This window comes from Pan troglodytes, chromosome 9 (assembly GCF_028858775.2).
Source record: "Pan troglodytes isolate AG18354 chromosome 9, NHGRI_mPanTro3-v2.0_pri, whole genome shotgun sequence".
Taxonomy (NCBI): Eukaryota; Metazoa; Chordata; class Mammalia; order Primates; family Hominidae; genus Pan; species Pan troglodytes.
The window spans coordinates 26,011,473-26,030,921 of record NC_072407.2 but is presented as its reverse complement, the minus strand read 5'-3'; the positions used below and the strand labels follow the sequence as shown (position 1 = coordinate 26,030,921).

At 36.7% G+C, this 19,449-nt stretch overlaps 1 long non-coding RNA gene across 1 annotated transcript in view; it reads right to left on the bottom strand.

The window, feature by feature from the left end:
• The window catches only part of LOC104008434 (uncharacterized), a 332,847-nt gene that overhangs the window by 127,333 nt on the left and 186,065 nt on the right, over positions 1-19,449 (bottom strand). The window contains exons 3-4 of the long non-coding RNA XR_010147513.1: positions 7,191-7,239; positions 1,307-1,419 (exon numbers count right to left, since the gene is read on the bottom strand). This is a non-coding gene — a long non-coding RNA (uncharacterized LOC104008434). The remainder of the gene's footprint in view (positions 1-1,306; positions 1,420-7,190; positions 7,240-19,449) is intronic.

Below are 19,449 nucleotides of genomic sequence, written 5' to 3'. Positions count from 1 at the left end.
TTTTTTGTTTTTTTTTTTGAGACGGAGTCTTGCTCTTTCGCCCAGGCTGGAGTGCAGTGGCGCGATCTCTGCTCAATGCAAGCTCCGCCTCCTGGGTTCATGCTATTCTCCAGGCCACCTCTTTTTAAGGGGATATATTCTGCAGCGAATCTTAATAGGGCATATTTTCTGCTGCTTTCATATAAATCATATGTAAAGAATAGCTCATTAGCTGGTTAGTAATGACCTGTCTGTGGGAAGAATTTAAAAAATAATAAACAAAGCACCCATAATGAAGGAAAAGTTACTGCTCATGAAGCCTGTCTGAACAGAATGGAAATTAGGCGGAAAAATCTAAGCTAGGCCTACTCTCTAGAAAATATGTTTTCAAAGACATTGCCAGCTTTGCAGCACACCTAGCTTAATTACTGGATTTGCATTCCAGAGTACATTTACTATTGTGGTATGTTGGAAAATTATATACAGTAAAATCTAAAGCAGAATATTTAACTCTACACTGCATTTTAGAGAGGGGAAGTCAGAATCATATCATAAGATACAACTATCTATCAAGAATTGCATTTTGAAAAACCGTGGACATGGTTGGTGCTCATTCATATCTTCTGCATGTATTAGAATCCATGCCTGTAATCAATCAACACACATTTAGTAAGTGCCCATTGTGTGCTACTCACTATGCTAAGCACCAAACATATTGTATGAATAAAACACTGTTGCTTCCTCAAGCAGTTCGGGGTAGGAGAAACAGCCAGCAAACCATCTGAGTGCTGATGGGAGCCAAGAAGGGGAGAGATAAACTCTTGGCTTCTGTGAGAGCATTGCCTCTCTTAAGAAAGAAACACAGCTCCTACATTTGGGGATTTTTTTCTAACAGTTTTGTGCACTGTTTAGTTGTCTAAAAAACCCATTTGTAACCCCAGGTCAGGGTAAATCTTTTGTCCCAAATGGAGAGCTTTTATCTTAGCCTGTGTAGCCTTGGGCACAAGATATTTGAGTAATGGGGAAGATGCTTCCAGGGAGTATTTACTTGAAATATAGTTCTTTCCCATTTAAAAACCAGAGGTGCTTATAAAAGGAATCTCACTATAGCAGGCAAAGTGAGTCCCCATAAATATCTCAAAGGGCAATAACCCTTTTTTCCGTTCTTAAGTTTATGATTTTCTACAATAGCAAATAGGAACTTTGTTTATAGGTTCTGTTGTAGTCAAGGAAAAACCCACAGTCTAGATGGCTGAACTTTGTACAATTGCAGTTTAAGAGACTAAGAATGCTATAGAGGTAAATCAGACCTGATATTCAAACTCACCAGCTAGAATTGAGGTACAGGAAGAGGGATAGCACAAAGCAGAAGCAAAAAGCAAAGATGATCTAGATTGAGACAGGAACAACTACGTCCACTTCGCAACTCCTGGTTATACCCTGCAACAACAGAGAGATTGATAGTTAAAACCACATCACTCTAGAATAATTTTAATAAAAAAGACCACGTTATTTCCATAAAAGATAATCTTTTGTTGAAGAGTTCTTGTGTGTATAAATATGCACTTTGTGAATAAGACAGGAATATCTTCACATCTAATATCCCGGATAATTAACATGCCATGGCTACAGCTGTGCTCTACGAGGTATCTTTGTATTTACGTTAAGGATTAGTAATGGCTTGAGTTTACTTCCTGATGTGGAGTTAGTCCTTCTTTGTTTCCAGTAGAAGACCAAGTGAAGAAAGCACTCAGGTGTTGTTAAGGCAATCTACCCGAGTCCAGGTGTAACCAATATGTCTTTTTGGTTAGAAACCATGACCAAACTGGGTAGACCAGATACACGACTCTTCTTGACATTGTGTAAGGTGTTAAATAAGGTAAGAATCGTTATTCCTACTTTACAGATTAAGAAATCAAATTCTTGAGTGGTTAAGATACTAGTCCAATGTTTAAAATCTAAGAAGGCTTATTCCCATCTTAGGAGCAAACAGATCTTAGAAAGGTGAAATGACTTGCCTAAAGGTTAGTATTAAACCTACTAAATAGAGGAAGGAGTGCTTTAATTCATATCCTTCAACATACTGACCAGTGCTCCTTTTTCTGTTATTCAAGAGTGATGAATATTGATTAGGGTTTTGTTGTTTAACTTTTGCTAAATCGCTTAGTTTCTTTTACAAAACTCTGCTGAAACATTTTAGGGAATCTTGATTTCGAGTTATTAGCCATACACACTAGTACAGTACTCTGCTGGGACTCAATTTGTGCAATTTTGGCTTCCAGTGAATATTCATGATTGCATTGTGAAGAGTTAGAAATCTCTGGAAGGTAAGAACTGATAAAGAAATTGCTGACACACACCTCCAGCAGCCCTGGGAGCCAAGTAAGTCAGATTACCCCAGATACAACATAGATGTCAGCTTGGCTGCATTTTATAGAGATGTAAAGTCAGCAAGAGACTATTTTGGCGCTTTCTTAATTTACATCTTAGAAAGTAATTATCATAATATTAATCTTTTAGCAATAGAAGTCTCTTTGACAGTTTTATTTTTCCTCTAGGATAGGTCTCAGAAAATTCCCTTTTGTACATTAGTGGGAAATACACATTCAGTATTTTTGTGGAAGTGAAAACATTTGCAATTAAAAAAGAAAAAGTAAAAAGGATTAATGATCTGAGAACATTTTCTTTTCTCACTCTCCCCCGGACCCTCTTCCCTTAACAGCAGTGTCTCTGTCATCAAAACAGTGCCTTTGTTTGTGGTAGGTACTTAAGACTATCTGATATATAGAGGAATATTATTCTGAAGCAAAGGAACAGGAATCCTGGTGATGGAAGGCACTCAGTTACTGGAAATGAATTATGAAATATTTTTGTATGTATGTTTATTTATAATTCTGCTGTACTCTCAGTATACTGTTGCATATTAATGATTGAAACTTGTTATCTGGTGACTACTGATGATACAGTGAGGAATGGGAGGGAGATTTTTGTAACATACTTTAAGGTCATGAGGCTTATTATTAAAACAATGAAGCAAATCATGCAGACAAACAAGAATGTTTAGCAATTCATCTACCTCCTGACTGTGGGAATTCAACACTTAGCTAAAAGTAGAATAGATTGAATGTCCTGATATTGGCATATATACTGTCTTTTAATAAGGTCCTTCTATTAAGCTGGTTTAATTTTTTTGGAGTATCTTTTTTATTCTCTGTTTTCTTTTTAATTAGTTAAATGTAGATAAGATGTCAATCTTGTTTCAGAAATCCAAGATGGCTGGGAATTATCCACAGATGCTGTTTCTGTTTTCCACGGACATTAGAAAGAAGGCATGATTTCAGAAAAGTTAGATTTAAGAATGACCTCTGTACCTATTTAGTGAGGAAAGAAGGTTTTGGGGTGATAAATATTGAACTTCTAGAAGATGCTTGAGGTGTCACATTTCTCTCTTCCATATAGAGGTCTTACTTCACAACATTAATAAAATGTCCCAAATGACTATGAACTATGTTTGTATTTTCTAGATACTCTCACATGCAATGACTGCTAAAGGAAGAGGCCTGGACTGTAACAGAGATTATTCTGTGTCTTTGTTTTGTGCTACTCTATCAGAATACCACAGATTAGGTAAACTCTAAAGAACAGAAATGTTTTTTTCACAGTTCTGGAGACTGAAAACCAATAACTCTCTGGTTCCAAGATGGCTCCTTGTTGCTGTATCCTTTAGACAGAAGCAACACTGTGTCCTCCCCTGACAGAAAAGAGAAAGAGAGGAAGCCCATAAGCCCTTTTTATAGTGTCACTGATACATTCATGAGGGCAGAACTGTCATGACCTAATCGCCTCCTAAAATGTGACAACTCTCAACACTGTTGCATTAGGGATTAAGTTTCCAAAACATAAATTTTGAAGGGGACAAAAGCATTCAAACCACAGCACTCCAGTTTTTATGGAAGCTACCATTTACTGTGTGTCTACTATGTGCCAGGGGGCCTGCTTGGCACTTTATTCATTACTCTTAATCTTTAAAATAATCCCGTAAGGTAGGTGTTAATATTCGTTATATTTTTCTACTTCCAGGATGATAAACTGATGCTCAGAGAGGTTAAGTTATGTAAGTAAGGTAGAAATTATATAACCAAGGTGATATGGTTTGGCTTTGTGTCCCCACCCAAATCTCATGTCAAATTGTAGATCCTAGTGTTGAAGGAGGGGCCTGGTGAGAGGTGATTGAATCATGGAGGTGGACTTCCTCCTTGCTGTTCTCGTGATAGAGTTCTCATGAGATCTGGTTGTTTAAAAGTGTGTAGCACCTCTCTGTCTCCCTTTCTTTCTCTCTCTCTCCTGCCAGCAATATGAAGACATGCTTGCTTCCCCTTTGCCTTCTGCTGTGATTGTAAATTTCCTGAGGTCTTCCAAAAGCAGAAGCTCATACAGCCCACCAAACCATGAGCCAATTAAGCCTCTTTATTTTAAATTACCCAGTCTCAGGTATGTCTTTACAGCAGTGTAAGCAGGGACTAATACACAAGGCATATAACTACTAGTAAATCTTGAAGTGAAAATTTGATCCCACATCTGTCTGATTCCAAAGGTATGTGTTTTGTAACATAATTCTCTCATGTAATTAGAGGACTGTATGTGTATTTTAATAGAAGGTTTCACTTAGTATGAGTAGTCCAAAGAGAAACCTAAAGACTAATTTATAAAATCCGTCTAATCTCTCTATATATCTATTGAGAGGCCAATTAAAAGCTTATTCCAGATAGTTACTTTTTCTGAGTAATAAACCAGTCTTTAATGGCCATGAAGGGAGAATGACTTTGGCATCATCATAAGTGACTTGTTTCTGAATACCGTTAGGATCATCATTCGTTCAGTGGAGATGCCTGGAGACTGTGATAGGTCGAGATCAGTAACAGGCTTGTGCCACCTGAGCCAGCCTGCCAGGCTTCTCTTGAAAACAAAGAAAGTCTCATTTATGCCTGGGAGCCAGAATCTAACCCAGAATAAATCAGCCTCACTGTCTCATTCGTCAACCTGATGGTTTTAATTGTTAAATCGGAAGTTTAATTTGCCATGCTTGGATAACAATCCAATTCCAGAAAAGCATATGCATCAAGTGATCAATGAGGGACAAGTATAGAAAGTTAATTGTAAATAATTCCTGAATCCTGATGTAAATCAGAACAATAGAAAAATTCTAACTTTGCTTATTTCCCCTTATTATTTGAAGTCTTAGAGGCCTAGGGGAATAATGAATTTTATCAAATTACTTCTTACTTCATTTTTTAATCTAATAATATTTATGTAGACCAGATACAGATAAATATACACAGACTTTTTTTTTTTTTTTTTTTTTGAGACTGCGTTCTTGCTCTGTCATCCAGGCTGGAGTGCAGTGGCACAATCTCAGTTTACGGCAACCCCTGCCTCCTCGGTTCAAGCCATTCTCCTGCCTCAGCCTCTCGAGTAGCTGGGATTACAGGTTCCTGCCACCACACCTGGCTAACTTTTTGTATTTTTAGTAGAGATGGAGTTTCACCATGTTGGCCAGGCTGGTCTCGAACTCCTGACCTCAGGTGATCCATCTGCCTCAGCCTCCCAAAGTGCTAGGATTACAGGCGTGAGCCACCGCACCCGGCCAACACAGACATTTTTATTTGTTGTTTTAGTTTTCTGATGACTGAACTAGTGAAAACCACTTAGGATTATAATTTTGTATTCAATCTTCACAGTAACACTGCTATGTATTAATATTATTCCATTTTACAGATGAGAAAACTGATACTCAAAACTGATCAGAATGTAGCTTTTCTGCATTTGAAATAAGCAAATTTCATTAGTATATAGAACTATATTTGGCTTTGAAACCCTGTCCTATGTGGGTGAAAAGAGAAATTTCAAATTTCTCAAGTTACAAATACAATAACAGCTTGGAAGTGACTCCTAATTCAATCTGCTTATTTTTAAAATGAAGGAAATGAAACCCAGAGCTGTTAAGTAACTTAGTCAAGGTCACACACATAAAAAAATGTGTTGTCTGGCTCAAACTAGGAATTTAGACTCTCAACCCTCAGTTCAATGACCTTGCCATCAGATCACACTGCCACTCAAATCACCAAAACTCATCCATAATGCCTACGGAAAGATATGGTTTCTAAGAATGTCTGAAATTTCAGATGGTAATTGATGGAGTTTCGAGGATATAAGTTTAAAAGTGAAAACCTTGGTTCAAATTCTGGCTGAGCAACTTACTAGTTGTATAATTTTGGGCAAGTGGTCATTTCTCAGAGCTTCATTTTCTCATCTGTAAAGTGAGCATGCCTACCTAATGTTGTTGTAATAAATAAATTGTATAATATGTGTAAAATACTTAGCCTAGACCTGGGTACACTGTCAGTGCTCCATGAATGTTCATTTTTATTATCTCATTCTACATTTCCATCAGAAATTTTAGAAGTTTAAACTTCAGTGGCAAATGTCTGACTTTATCAAAGGAAGCCATAGAGAGTGAGGTGAACAACAAAAAAACGTCCATAGTAGAGGATTAAAACCAGCTTCTCTGTATTGAAAAAGCTCCTACGATAGAGTTTGTATCTAGGCACATATATGTATACAGAGATACTAAAAAAGTATGAAGTGCCATAGAGTGCTATTCAAAATATTTTGCCAAACTCTTCTGTTCTCCATCCAAATTAAAAACCCAAGATGTATCAAAAATTATGTCCATTCCTGTGCACTGTATAAACAATTAGTCTCTATGTTGAATTATAATTCCTAAGTATCTTTTGAATATTTGCCCTTGTTTCCATATCCTGGGCAACTGCCTTGGTTCCAGGCCTCCCTGGTGCTCACTTTACTACCCCAAAAGCCTAATTACTACATACTTTAGTCCTCTCCTCCTATGGTCCATCCTCCCAACTGCTGCCAAGATGGTCTAATGTAAAAATCTAACCTTGTCATCTCCCTACCAAAAATTCATCAATGACTCCTCGTTGCCCGAAATATTACCCCAAATCATGTACAAGGTGTGTAGAGAATCTTCTTGAGCCATTTCTTTGTGCTTATCTAGTTTCATCACTCCTCACTCTTCAGTCATGCTTTGTATCTAGCCCAGTGCTTGGCGTGTGGTAGGCATTTGAAAAGTGATGGCTGAATGAATAGATGAATAAGTAAATGAATAATGAATGAACAAATCAAAGTCTTACACATTTTCATTCCTCTGGTCTCCTTTTGAGCAAGTAGTTTCCTTCTGACCTAGTAGAAATCAATGAAACACACAATCAATATTTTCAGGCATCCTTCAGCAAAGTTGTATTTCTTCCTTCCAGTGCATTATATACGACTTTTAGATTCTTCACACTTTTCTAGTGCTGTGAGCTCTAGCACTATGAAATAGCTACATTTATTTAATTTATTATGACAATTTTTCCCATATAATTAATCTTCTATAACCTTTATTTAATAGCTACAGAGTATTCAATCTTCTGAATATATTATAGATTATTTATCTAATTTTCTATCATCAGAATTTTAGGTCACTTCCATTTATTCACATTAGAAAACATGCTTATGTGGTGTGCATGTTTCTCCAGGAAAAAAGAATTAGAGTGAACAAAACATGCTGGGTTTTAAGGCTTTGTGTATATTTTGCCAAATGCCCTCAAGAATGGTTTTACCAAATTATACTACTGATAGCAACAGGAGGCAGAATAATTCTAGGCAGAGAGGGGTGGGTCCCTGGCGAAATTCCACTCTCAAGCCAAAAAGCCTGAGATGGGGCCCAAAGTGAGAACTTATATCCATGTTTTCCCACTGGAATGCTGCCTTTTCTTAAACCACCCATGGCCCTGACTCACCCCATCCTGTGCCTTATAAAGACCCCAGGCTCAGCCAGCAGAGGGGAGAAGCAGGTGGACATCAAAGACTATGGCTGGACATCAGAGAATTTGATGCCGTGGGTGACAGAGGGGCCAGGCCAGCCGGTTCTAGCACTCATGCACTCCAGGTCCTGGTTCGTTCACTTATGCACTCCCTCCTGCAAGTAGTTGAGAGCAGCGGGCTGAGTAAACGAGGTACTCCTGCTGTGAGTTTCATGAAGAGATAGGGGAAACACCCTGCTTCACTAATACCAGTAAGTTAAGAGAATACCCCAAAAATATTTTTAACAAGATAATATTAAGTAACACAAGAACTAGTAGGCAGGTATTTTTTGGTCTTATGATAAGCCTAATCACTGGTTCATCTGATACCTAGTAAATCTGTGCTTGAGCTTCAGTGCTTTTTCAATATCTTCTCCTGGTTGCTCTCTCTTTTTCTCGTTATTTTCCCCCTATAATGGCTTTTTCTTCTCTTTTCCTAGGATTAATAAATCCACAAAAACGTGTTTCTCTTGCTAAAAAATATATTTACATAATTAGTGCTATTTGCTATTTCGGGTATATTCATCTCTCAAGTGATATTTAGTACCCTGTAATCTTTGGGTTATATACAAAGAGGAAACCATAGCATGAATCAATGTTTTCTTTCAAATAAAGCTTCTTTTAATTCTTAATTATTATTATTTGTTAGGACCTCTCAAATAATTCTTACTTATAAGCAATGTCAGAAATCTAAGCCATTAATGAAAACATCTTTCCTTCCAAAATCATGCCTCACTCTTAAAATTTTGCAAAATAGACATTTCAAAAATAATAGATACAAATGACACCTCATTTACTCTTATGAGACCAATGCTGTGAGAATGTTGGTTTAAAGATAAAATAATATTTAATTAATCATGTAAAATATTAATTCTGCTAAACTATTATTCTTCCAGTGGCCCTAATTTTTTCATTAAAATTGACACGGTGCTTGTAATTGTGTTAGTGAGTTATAGATGTAGAGAGACCACAAGGACTTTGTGAGTGTCAAACTTCTTGGTCTGTTGCTCAGCTCACATCCACCAGCCTATTCTTTGTGAGCACAAATGACTCAGCTTGTTTATGTTCTCATTCTCATTCTTCCAGCAGCCACTATCACTCTTTCCTTTAGAGATTAAATCCTTTCAAGTCTAGCTGTAGGAAGATGCAGGGTACCCAAGTTCTTCCCCTTTAATAAGTTTTCTCACTCAGGTACACCAACAGTGGTAATAAAAAATAACATAAAAAAATTTTGAAGTAACAAAGCTTTCAGAAATCTTACCAAAGTCTCATAACGTGGGGACTGCAGTTTCTTTCTTCAGTGCAATCCCAGACTCCAGAAGCCTCTTGTCTCCTTGTCAATACTGTCTTAAGGTATACCTTGGCTTCTGTCTTTCACCTGTTAGGACTTGGTGAGTCTTCTAAGACTCTACTAAACTTCCACTTTAAGTGACCATATAATCCCATGATTCCCTGAGATATACAATTGCTTGGGGTCCCCTGCGTTTATCCATCCCTATAACCTCATTTAAAAAGGGTCCCTTCTCTGGTCCATTCTCTCTGCCTGGTTACACATAGGTGTTGCCTGTTTGGGTACTTGCTGGGGTCCCTTTAAAATGAATTACAGAGGAAAGAAATTTTTCATTAGAAGAAAAATAGTATCAGTTGGACCAGCAAGAGCTTCACAAAAGATTCTGAAGGGGGAAAATTATCAGTATTTAACAATGAAGGACAAGACCTTTTAATTCTAGACTCTTTGTGGCAGGGAGTGAATGATAATAAATTCCATTACTGTGAATGTCAATCTAAAGGTTGATGAGAACGCTTACTGTAATTCCACACTGCAAATGCCCACTTTGGAGAGAGTCTATGTCTTCTGTCCTCAGCCTTTAATAACTCCAACTCTGACTAAAGTTGGTCAACTCTTAGAAGTTCATAAAAAGCACAGCTGTCTATTAACAAGAAAAATGGAATACTCATGAAACCTAAGGATTTAGAATGCTCCCACTTGTAATACATTTTCCTTGTCTAAGATGAAATGATTTTTTCTCTTTCCCATAGAACTCATTTTTTTCATGATATCTTTTGTTCTGTTACCTTAGAGTACAAATGTCTATGACTGCAATTAAAACTGAATGGTAAAATGTGTTAATAGGAACTAAAACCTTTTTTCTTATGGAATACAGATAACTAATTGGCAAATACATGAATGGAAACCATCAGGGCCATTTTACTAGAAAGTTCAAATTATTTATTCAAGATAATCAACCCCAATCTAAAGAGGTCCTATTTCTTGTATCTTACCTAATTTTTCCCAATCAATGAATCAGAGAAAACTGACCAGCAAAGAAAACATTAAGGATCGAAACTATTTAGAATCTACATCATTTGGGGAAACTCAGATGAACTTTGCATATCTCAGCAAAGGCTAGTATCTAGTGACATTTGAGTTACTTGTTTCAAAATGACCCACTAGGTATCTGGACTCTTTCCCAACTTCATATAGCCTGAGTGGAATCTGAAAAATTGACTATTAGTTAACATTTAATTTAGGCATCAAAGGAACTGCAGCTTCAGTCTTTGAAAAAAATCTGCTTTGGACATAAAGTGAGGTCTAAATTGATGTGATGCATTATGATGGAAAGAGCACACTGTCACATGGCACACTGTAGGGAGAGCCATGGGGGTATAGATATAACGCATGTCCAGGTTTGACTCCCTCACAACTGGAAAAAACAAAATAATTAAATTTGAAGAGACTAGCAAAAGAAAAATTGGGTTGCCATATGCTCTGCTAGAAAACAAACATGTATTACCTAAAGGGAGTTCAGAAAATTAGAAACACTGTCAGCCTCTGCCACATAATTGTAAAAAAGGAAGAGAAAAACTGTGGCAATAAAAAGCAGCATGTTTTATTTTTATTAAAAAGTGTACTTTTTAAGAAAAAATATTTTTGATTAAAAAGAAAGAGTACTAGCATAATTTACTGAAGGGACTATCCTTTCCTCACTGTTTCTTCTTTATGGCCTTATTGAAAATTAGTTGACTTTATATGCTTGGGTTTATTTCTGGGCTCTCTATTCTGTTCCATTGGCCTATGTTTCTGTTTGTATACCAGTGCCATACTGTTTTGATTACTATAACTTTGTAATATAATTTAACATCAGGCAAGTTGTTGCCTCCAACTTTGTTTTTCTTTCTCAAGGTTGTTTTGGCCATTTGGGTTTCTTTGTGGTTCCAAATGAATTTTAGATTTGTTTTTCCTGTTTCTATGAAAAATGCCCCTGAAATTTTGGTAAGGATTGTGTTGAATCTGTATATGGCTGTGGATAATACAGACATTTTAACAATATTAATTCTTATAATCCATGAACACAGGATGTCTTTCCATTTGTTTGTGTCTTATTCAGTGTTTTTCATCAATATTTTATAGTTCTGTTTGTGAAGATCTTGGTTAAATTTATTTCTCAATATTTTAATTTTTGATGCCATTGTAAATAAGATTGTTTCTTTGATTTATTTTTCAGAAAGATCCTTATATAAAGAAATGCAACTGATTTTTATATGTTGATTTTCTATGCTATTTCTTTACTCAATGCAGTTGTTAGTTCTAACAGGTTTTTGTTTTGTTTTGTTTTTGGTGGAGGCTTTAAGCTCCTAGATGTATAGAATTATGGCATCTGCAGACAAATAAATTTACTTATTCCTTTCTGATTTGTATGCTATTTATTTATTTATTTATTTATTTTCTGACTACTCTGGCTAGAACTTCTAGAACTATGTTGAATAAAAGTGTTGACAATAGGCATCCTTGCCTTGTACCTTGTACTTGTTCAGATTTTAGAGAAAGCAGTTTCAGTTTTCTTCTATAGATTATGATGTAGGTGCACAACATTACTAACCATCAGAAAAATGCAAATCAAAACCGCAATGAGATGTCACCTCATATCTTTTAGAATGGCTTTTATCAAAAAGATAAGTGTTGGTGAAGGTGAAGAGAAAAAAGAACACTTGTACACCATGATGAGAATATGAACTGGTAAAACATTATAGAAAATAGTATGTAGGTCTCTCAAAAAATTAAAGCTAGAACTACCATATAGAATCGGCATTTAATCCAGCAAGTCTACTATTGGGTATATATCCAAAGAATATGAAGTAAGTATGTTGAAGAGATAGCTGCACTTCTATATTCATTGTAGCATATTCACAATAACCAAGATATAGAAACAATGTAAGTAAACCTCAACAGATTAATGTATAAAGAAATATTATTCAGCCCTAAAAAAGGAGATACTGCCATTTGCAACAACTGAATGAACCTGGAGGACATTATGCTAAGTCAAATAAGCCAAACACAGAAAAAGAATCATTTATACATGTAATATTTTACAAAATATTACATGATATCATTTATATGTGTAATATTTTACAAAAGTCAAATACATAGAAACAGAGTAGAATGTTGGTTACCAAAGGCAGGAAGTGGGAGGCAAGGAGAAACAGATCAAAAAGTACAAATTGCAGTCAGGTAGAATAAATAAATCTAGAGATCTAATGTACAGGATGAGGACTGTAGTTAATAATGTTGTTTTGTGCACTGAAAATTTGCTAAGAGAGTAGATTTCAGGTGCTTTTTACCACACAAACACACACACACACACACACACACGGTAACTATGGAACGTGATGAAACGTTAATTTGCTCAGCTGTAGTAATTATTTTGCTATGTATATGCATATCAAAACAATATGTTGTATACCTTAAATATACACATTTTTTAAAAGAAAGTAAACAAGAAGCTATGGCACTTTTCTGAGTATTTATTGGTTCTAATGATAGCCCATTAAAAGGAGGAGGAGGAATAAAAGGAAAATAACCCTTTGGTCAGAATTTGAGGAGTGCTAACATTGCTTGTATTTCTATTAGTAAAGAACACATCATGGTCATTTTTTGTTTTTTAGTACATTAGATGTCCAAAAGGTAACAATCAGAGGTAAATGGCATGGTGGTAGCTTGCATTACAAAATACATTGATGCATTTTTCAGTTCTAAGGCTCTGGATCAGCAAGAGTATTTGGCACTAGCTTCATTTAGTTCATTATTTTATCCCTTATGGGCAATAATAATTTCTCCTCTTATTTTTTCCAAAGTGAGTATTTCAGAAGATGATAGGTCCTATTTCTCGGTAGCTGAGAACAGAAGGAGGTCACTTATGTGAATCCCTATGATCAGCCCTCAATGCCATCCTGGAGGGTCTCTCTACTAAGAGGGACCTGAAAAATCCAGCAGTATAATTATTCATACTCAGAGCTCAGAATTTCTCCACAGAAGCAAATTCAAGCGATATAACCTGACATTCAGCAGCAGCCTAAAGTCAGCCATAAAAATGGGTATATTTGGCATTAAATCAATAATAAAAAATAACGATGCTTTTAGATGGGGCATGCACATTTCCATTTGACAGAGGATCCACTTCTTTCTATCATTTTGGCTTCATGTGTTGCAGACATTTTAGGTACCGGCCAAACAAGTCCTAGAGACATTTGAGTTCGAGCAAGCCAAACTCCGTCTGCCTAGTTCTCTCTCTCTGTCTCACTATCTCTCTTGCTCTCTCTCTTGTTCCCTCTCTTTCTCTCTCTGTGCTCATTTATTTTTTTTCTTTGTGTTTGTCTCAGCTTACCTTCATTTCTCCTCTTTCTTTCTTCCACCCCTCTTAATCTCAGCCTGCATTCTAAGCAGTAACTTTCCTGTCTAGAATGACTACCACCACAAAGGTTAGGCTGGGATACTGAGACAAACAGGGAGATTTAGGAAGAAAGGAACTGTATAAAATACACATGTCATGCTCTATATTTGCTGATTATTATTCTAGTCTTTGGAAAATAATTGAGAAAAAACCTTACTCTTATTTTTTGAAATAATAAACATTATGTTGCTGGTTCTTCCTTTTTCTTTTTCCTTGATCACTAGGAAGCTCAAGGTTAAATTCTGTGCTTATAGTAGAAGGTGTCATTAACCTCTTTTTCTAGGATAATTGTCTCCTCAATGGTACAGCTCCTCTTACTTTAAAATTATCATTACTAATCACCTTATGCCTGTGGTGTAAATTAAGATGACTGCATATTCGGGGCTACTCTTTTCCACTGAGAAGTATTGTCTAATTTCTCTCCTTTGAGTCAAGGCTGCCTTAGTGATCTGTTTGACCACTAGAATGTGATGGAGGATACACACGGAAGGTTCTGGGACTTCAGAGGTTCATTCTTTAGAAGTTTTCCAGCTTCTGCTCACGCCTCTCGGATCACAAGGGACAACTAGCTGCCATGTTAAGCCCAACTATCCCAAGATGACATACTGTGAGGAAGCTGCCTGGGAAGAGTCCATGAAAGTCCTGAGCAGCCCCAGCTGTCCTAGTCATTCCAGCAGAACCAAAGACATAATTGAAGGGCCACTCTGAGCATTCCATCCCTAGCAGGGGTGGCATGGAGAAGACCCATACAACCTGAGTCTCTAGATATATGATCCCAGAAATTTGCAGTTGTTCAAATCACCCCAGTAAATTGTGGAGCAAGGGCAAACCATCCTGCTGTTTCGTTTCCCAAGTCCTGACACAGAATTGTGAGCAGAAAAAAGTGCTTGTTATTTTATACCATTAACTCTTGGATTAGTTTGATTACATAGTATTAGATAAGTGGTTTTTTGATTATATATGGCTTTTATTGTAAGCCACTTTAAATCCTTTTTAGAAGCAGACATTTCACAAGTAATTAAATAAACTTTCTTTACTTATAATCAAGGAGAAGGAAATTCTTCAGCTGCTGACCATTGTACTTTAAGTTTATATTTTTTCTTCTTTTTAAATTTTACATCATTCTCTTAATTATAGATTGGAAAGACAATTATTTGTACAAACTCCCAAAAGCTGTAGGCATTAAAGAAAGTTTGCATACAAGCTCAAGTGAGTTGTTTGAATTATGCAAGAGCATAAACTGCAGTCTTTTCTGTGCCTCTTAAGTGTTGTGCAGAGGTACAGCCAGTACCTGGCATTGTGTCTAACAACCCTTTGTCATCGTATTGGTCATAAACCATGCCAAACCCATTGGGTAGCACCGTCTACAGTTGAATGACAATATTTAAGTCCCCATAAAGCAATTTTTCATTCGTAAAAATATCCTGAATGTGGACAATTCTTTTCGGTTGGACAGTTACGGTTTCGCAGCAGGAATATTACAATTGGGAAGATTATGCAAGTAGCTTTTCTAACACATACAACAATGAATAAGATAAGCTGTACTCCACAGACAAACTGAACTGCATCTCTTGACCATTATGCTGATAAAATATTTCAGTAAATCAGTCTTTACGCTGTCCTTGGGCTTTTGCAATCTCAGCTGCTGCAACTGTATAATGTACATTGATTTCTGCTAGAAATTCAATGGCAAGAAAAGCTGTTTAATCATTTGACTCCTGACTAGTTAATAAAGAATCTGTCTCATTTAATAAGTTTATTTTAGATAAGACCACCGTTACTGCCATGATCCTATATTCCTTTCTACTTCATTTATGGGGGAGGGAAATAAATGAAGCTTCAGATGAGACAATGCCACTGTTACCTTCCCTCTGCTTTCCTTGATCGTCTCTATGATTTGCAAGGCTGTGTCACCATCCACCAGTGAAAGCCACTTAATCATTTACTGGATAAATTGTAAATACACAGTGATTTTCCATGCCTTAGAAATCACTGTTAAGTAAAAGAAATTCTGATAGTCCCATTCCTAACTAAAGCCTATGCTGCAATTATAGAAGGCAAGCACCCTATTGCTATAATTTTCCACCCAATCACATCCCATTATCATTCAATTTTGCAAAAACCACATGACATAAAAATCACTAATAAGCTACTGCATTTTGCAGAGTATTGGCTAAAAATTAAATCAGATACAACCACATTAATGTTCTACGATAGGAGCTTGCTAATAGGATTATAAGCAGCCAAAAGGTTAGGAAGAAATCATCTGAGAAAGTCACCCCCTAATATTAAGAGGATGAATTAGCCAGGCATATTTGTGGATAGAGGATACTGTGCAGTAACCAGGGGCTTATGAAGAAAAGAGGCAGGGGGAAGGATTTATTTTGGTTAGGGAGGCATTGTGGACTTCCAAATAAAGATTCCAGAAAAGGACTTCTTAACTTCTGTTAATACAAAGTAAATGACTTATCATCCTCAAAGCTTTTCTTGGCTCCCACTGACTGATTTCTGGGCTATCTGAAAATAGGTTAAACCTGTTTCATGTGTCTTCACCTGAGAATTAATACAAACTTGGCCTGTTGTGGGACCAAGTACAGAGGTCTTTCACATATCTCTAGTGATCTCTTAGGGCCTCAATTTTGGAAGGGATTTTTGCTGGAAGTAAGGTCCCTGGATGTATTTTAAGTGAAAGCTGGCATTTACTCCCGAGCTAAGAGCATATATTCCTATTCACTGAGGCATCTTTGTTCAGTCTCTGAGCTGACATCCCAAAGTCAATATCTTCTTTTACTGAAGCCATAGAAAAATGGAGAAATAGTGGACCAACATTGCATATAGGATCTCCTCCTCTAGAAACCTCTGGCCAGTAAGGATGTGTGGGGTAAGGAGCATGCCTTGCTACATATTGGGGAGCTTTCTACAGGGTAGGTTATACTGATGCTATACATTTTAATGCTGAGACTTGAACTCTGAGAATAAAAGGATCAGATTTGACCCTGTGAAAATCTGGTCATATGAGGTGGTTGTATTGATAAATCAGTTTTGAGCTCTCTAACTTTCAAGGGGAGTCAGTTGCTGTGATCTGGGATAAGATACATATAAAAACTGAAAACATAATAGGGAAATCCATAAATAATATTTCATAGCAATTATCCAGCTTCATTACATCCATCAATACTTGTAAATTATATACAAAGCAAGGTCTGGTTTGGGATTCAGGCTCAGTCACTTGCTGGAAGACCTTTGACAAATTTATTTAACCCTTGTAATCTCCACTTCTCTTGTATATACTATGGGAATAACAGAAATGGTTTATCTCATAGATCATTATGAAGCTTATATGAGATGAAGCATGTAAATAAAATACATGGTATGATGGCAAGGGCTTCCTAGTCCTTTTCATCTATGAGATAAATTAGTTATCACAGAAGGAAGGAAGGAAGAAAAAGAAAGAAATGGAAGGAAGGAAGGAAAAAGAAAAAGAAAAGAAAAGAGTTCCTAAGAAGTACCAGCTTGGAGCTGACCTGACACTAACAGTTAAGCAGTGGCCTTCTCCTGTTGATCACTAACAGGTAGGATAAAGAAAGACATATGTCCTGCCCTTGAGAGTTTGCATTCTAGCAGGAGAGGCAGACACAAAAACAATTATCTTAGACAATCATCCCCAGCTGCCAAAAACATTAATCCTAGAGAACACTGGTTAATCCTGGCCTGATCACAGGTCCTAGTGGATAGAGGATAAAAAATAAAGATAGGGTCAAGAAACTTGGAGTGAAATAGAGTCTTTCTAGATTTTTCTCCAGGTCCAGATAGCTCAGCCAGAATGAGATAATACCTTTGAGGGCTCAGTAACCATTTTGGTCTTAATATTTCTGTCATGTAAGGGATATAAGAGTCTTTTTTAAAAAAAATTACACTTTTGCTTGAGTGTTAATAAATGCCACATACTAGGCTAAGTGATTTATATACATTATTACAATTTAGTGTCACAAATATTCTATTAGATAGTTTTCATATTGCTTGCCATTTTTATTTTTATGAGGAAACTGAGGCTCAGAAATATTAAGTAACTTCCCAAAGTACACATTATGTAGATAATAGAACAGAACTCTATCTGATTTTTATATCTGTGACCTTATCCACCCTGTATTCAGTCTGCTTTTCCTGTGGCTGCAGTTACAGAAAGTCTTAACATCAAAGCCTAGCTGATATAAACAGACTAGCTATCTGTAATGCCCAAATGCTACCAAATTGAATTTCTCATAGCTTAATTTCTCACAGAAATGATCATTCGAGGATATTGTCACTCAGAGTATGCGACCTAATAATGTTTCACTTTTGTTAACACAATGCAGCTGCATGTGTGTGCTTGATTCAAAATGCCAATGTTGAGATTTTGGTGCTGTCTTCTGAGAAGTAAATTTGTGCTGCCAATTGAATCTGGGAGATGGAGTGTTTTCTGAGAAATGTTGAAATGAATTTCACATTTATGGTTTAGATGAGAAGCCATCAGAAGTCCTATAAACACATTTTGTGTTTCTCAGTCAGGTATTTACAGCTTCGTAGGTTGGACACAGTGGAAAACGGCCAAATCCTTAGGAATTTGCAAAGGAGAGCAATGAAAAGGAAAAAAAGATTAGGTAGGAGCTGGTGTAGCTAGAGATAGCACAATGGTGAGCATTCATACTTCATTATTCAGGGGTCCTGCCGATTGTCTTCCAGGGTCAGGGAAGAGTCTGTGCTCAACAAGTCAGGGCTCACAAATTGGCCAAGTGCATTGCATTAATGTGTTCTCTCCTTTAGGGATTGTGCCACGGCTGAATATTTAAGGAGGGGGGTTTCCATTAGAAAATTGATGATTTTCTTATGGTGAAATGACTCTGATTGTAACCTCCTCTCCAAAGCAGTGGAAAGAGGCAGAAGAATTGGAGAGTAGGAAGAAAACAAGGGTTTTCCACACTGTCCCTGTTACTGTTGAAGTGTACATTGCTGAACGTTCTTAACAGACTTCAGCAGATGATTTGCACAGACTGACACTACTTTGATAAAATTTACACATAAATGAAGAAACAATGCTAGGTACTGGGTTGGAGGAAGGGGCAGGGGCAAAGAGGAAAATGCACAGAGATGAGTAAGAGAGGAGTTTCGGTCCTCAGATTCCATTCTCGACCAGACAGGATAAAACAGAAACATAACTGACTATAATGGACAGCAGAGTAAATTGACGGGAGGATTCAGATACATTCATTGAGTTGCTACCAAACCATTCATGTTATCTCCTTTAATTTGCACAATGGTCCTGTGAGGAAGAGATTACGATATGACCTACTTTACTAGAGAGGAAAGGAAGATTTAGGAAAGCCTGCTCACTAATCAGTGGCTGAGTCAAACTTCAAAATCAGGCCCCTTCCAAAAAAGAATGCATCTCAGGAGACTCCAGGCTATGATACTGTACGGGTAAATCAGAAAGTAAACCTGGAATATAAAGAATGGTGAGATCCTTTTTGTTGAGGGAAGGAAGCCTTTTGGAGAAGGTATTTGAGGCTTGGGCTTTGAATCATAAATATAATCTTGAAAAATGAAAATGAAAGAGTATATGGGCAGAGGTAGTGAAGTAAAGGGTTATCTGATAAAGGAAAGAGGTAAATAGCCCAATCTAACCTTCAATGGTAAATATTATTGAATATCATATAAGATCATATTAAGATTTTAGTATTTCCTAGTGATGTTTTCTGTTAATTTTTGTTGTGATTCCCAGTTTTCCAGATTCACTCTAGTTTTAGGCCCCTTGAGGGTAAGGATTATGATTTATAGTC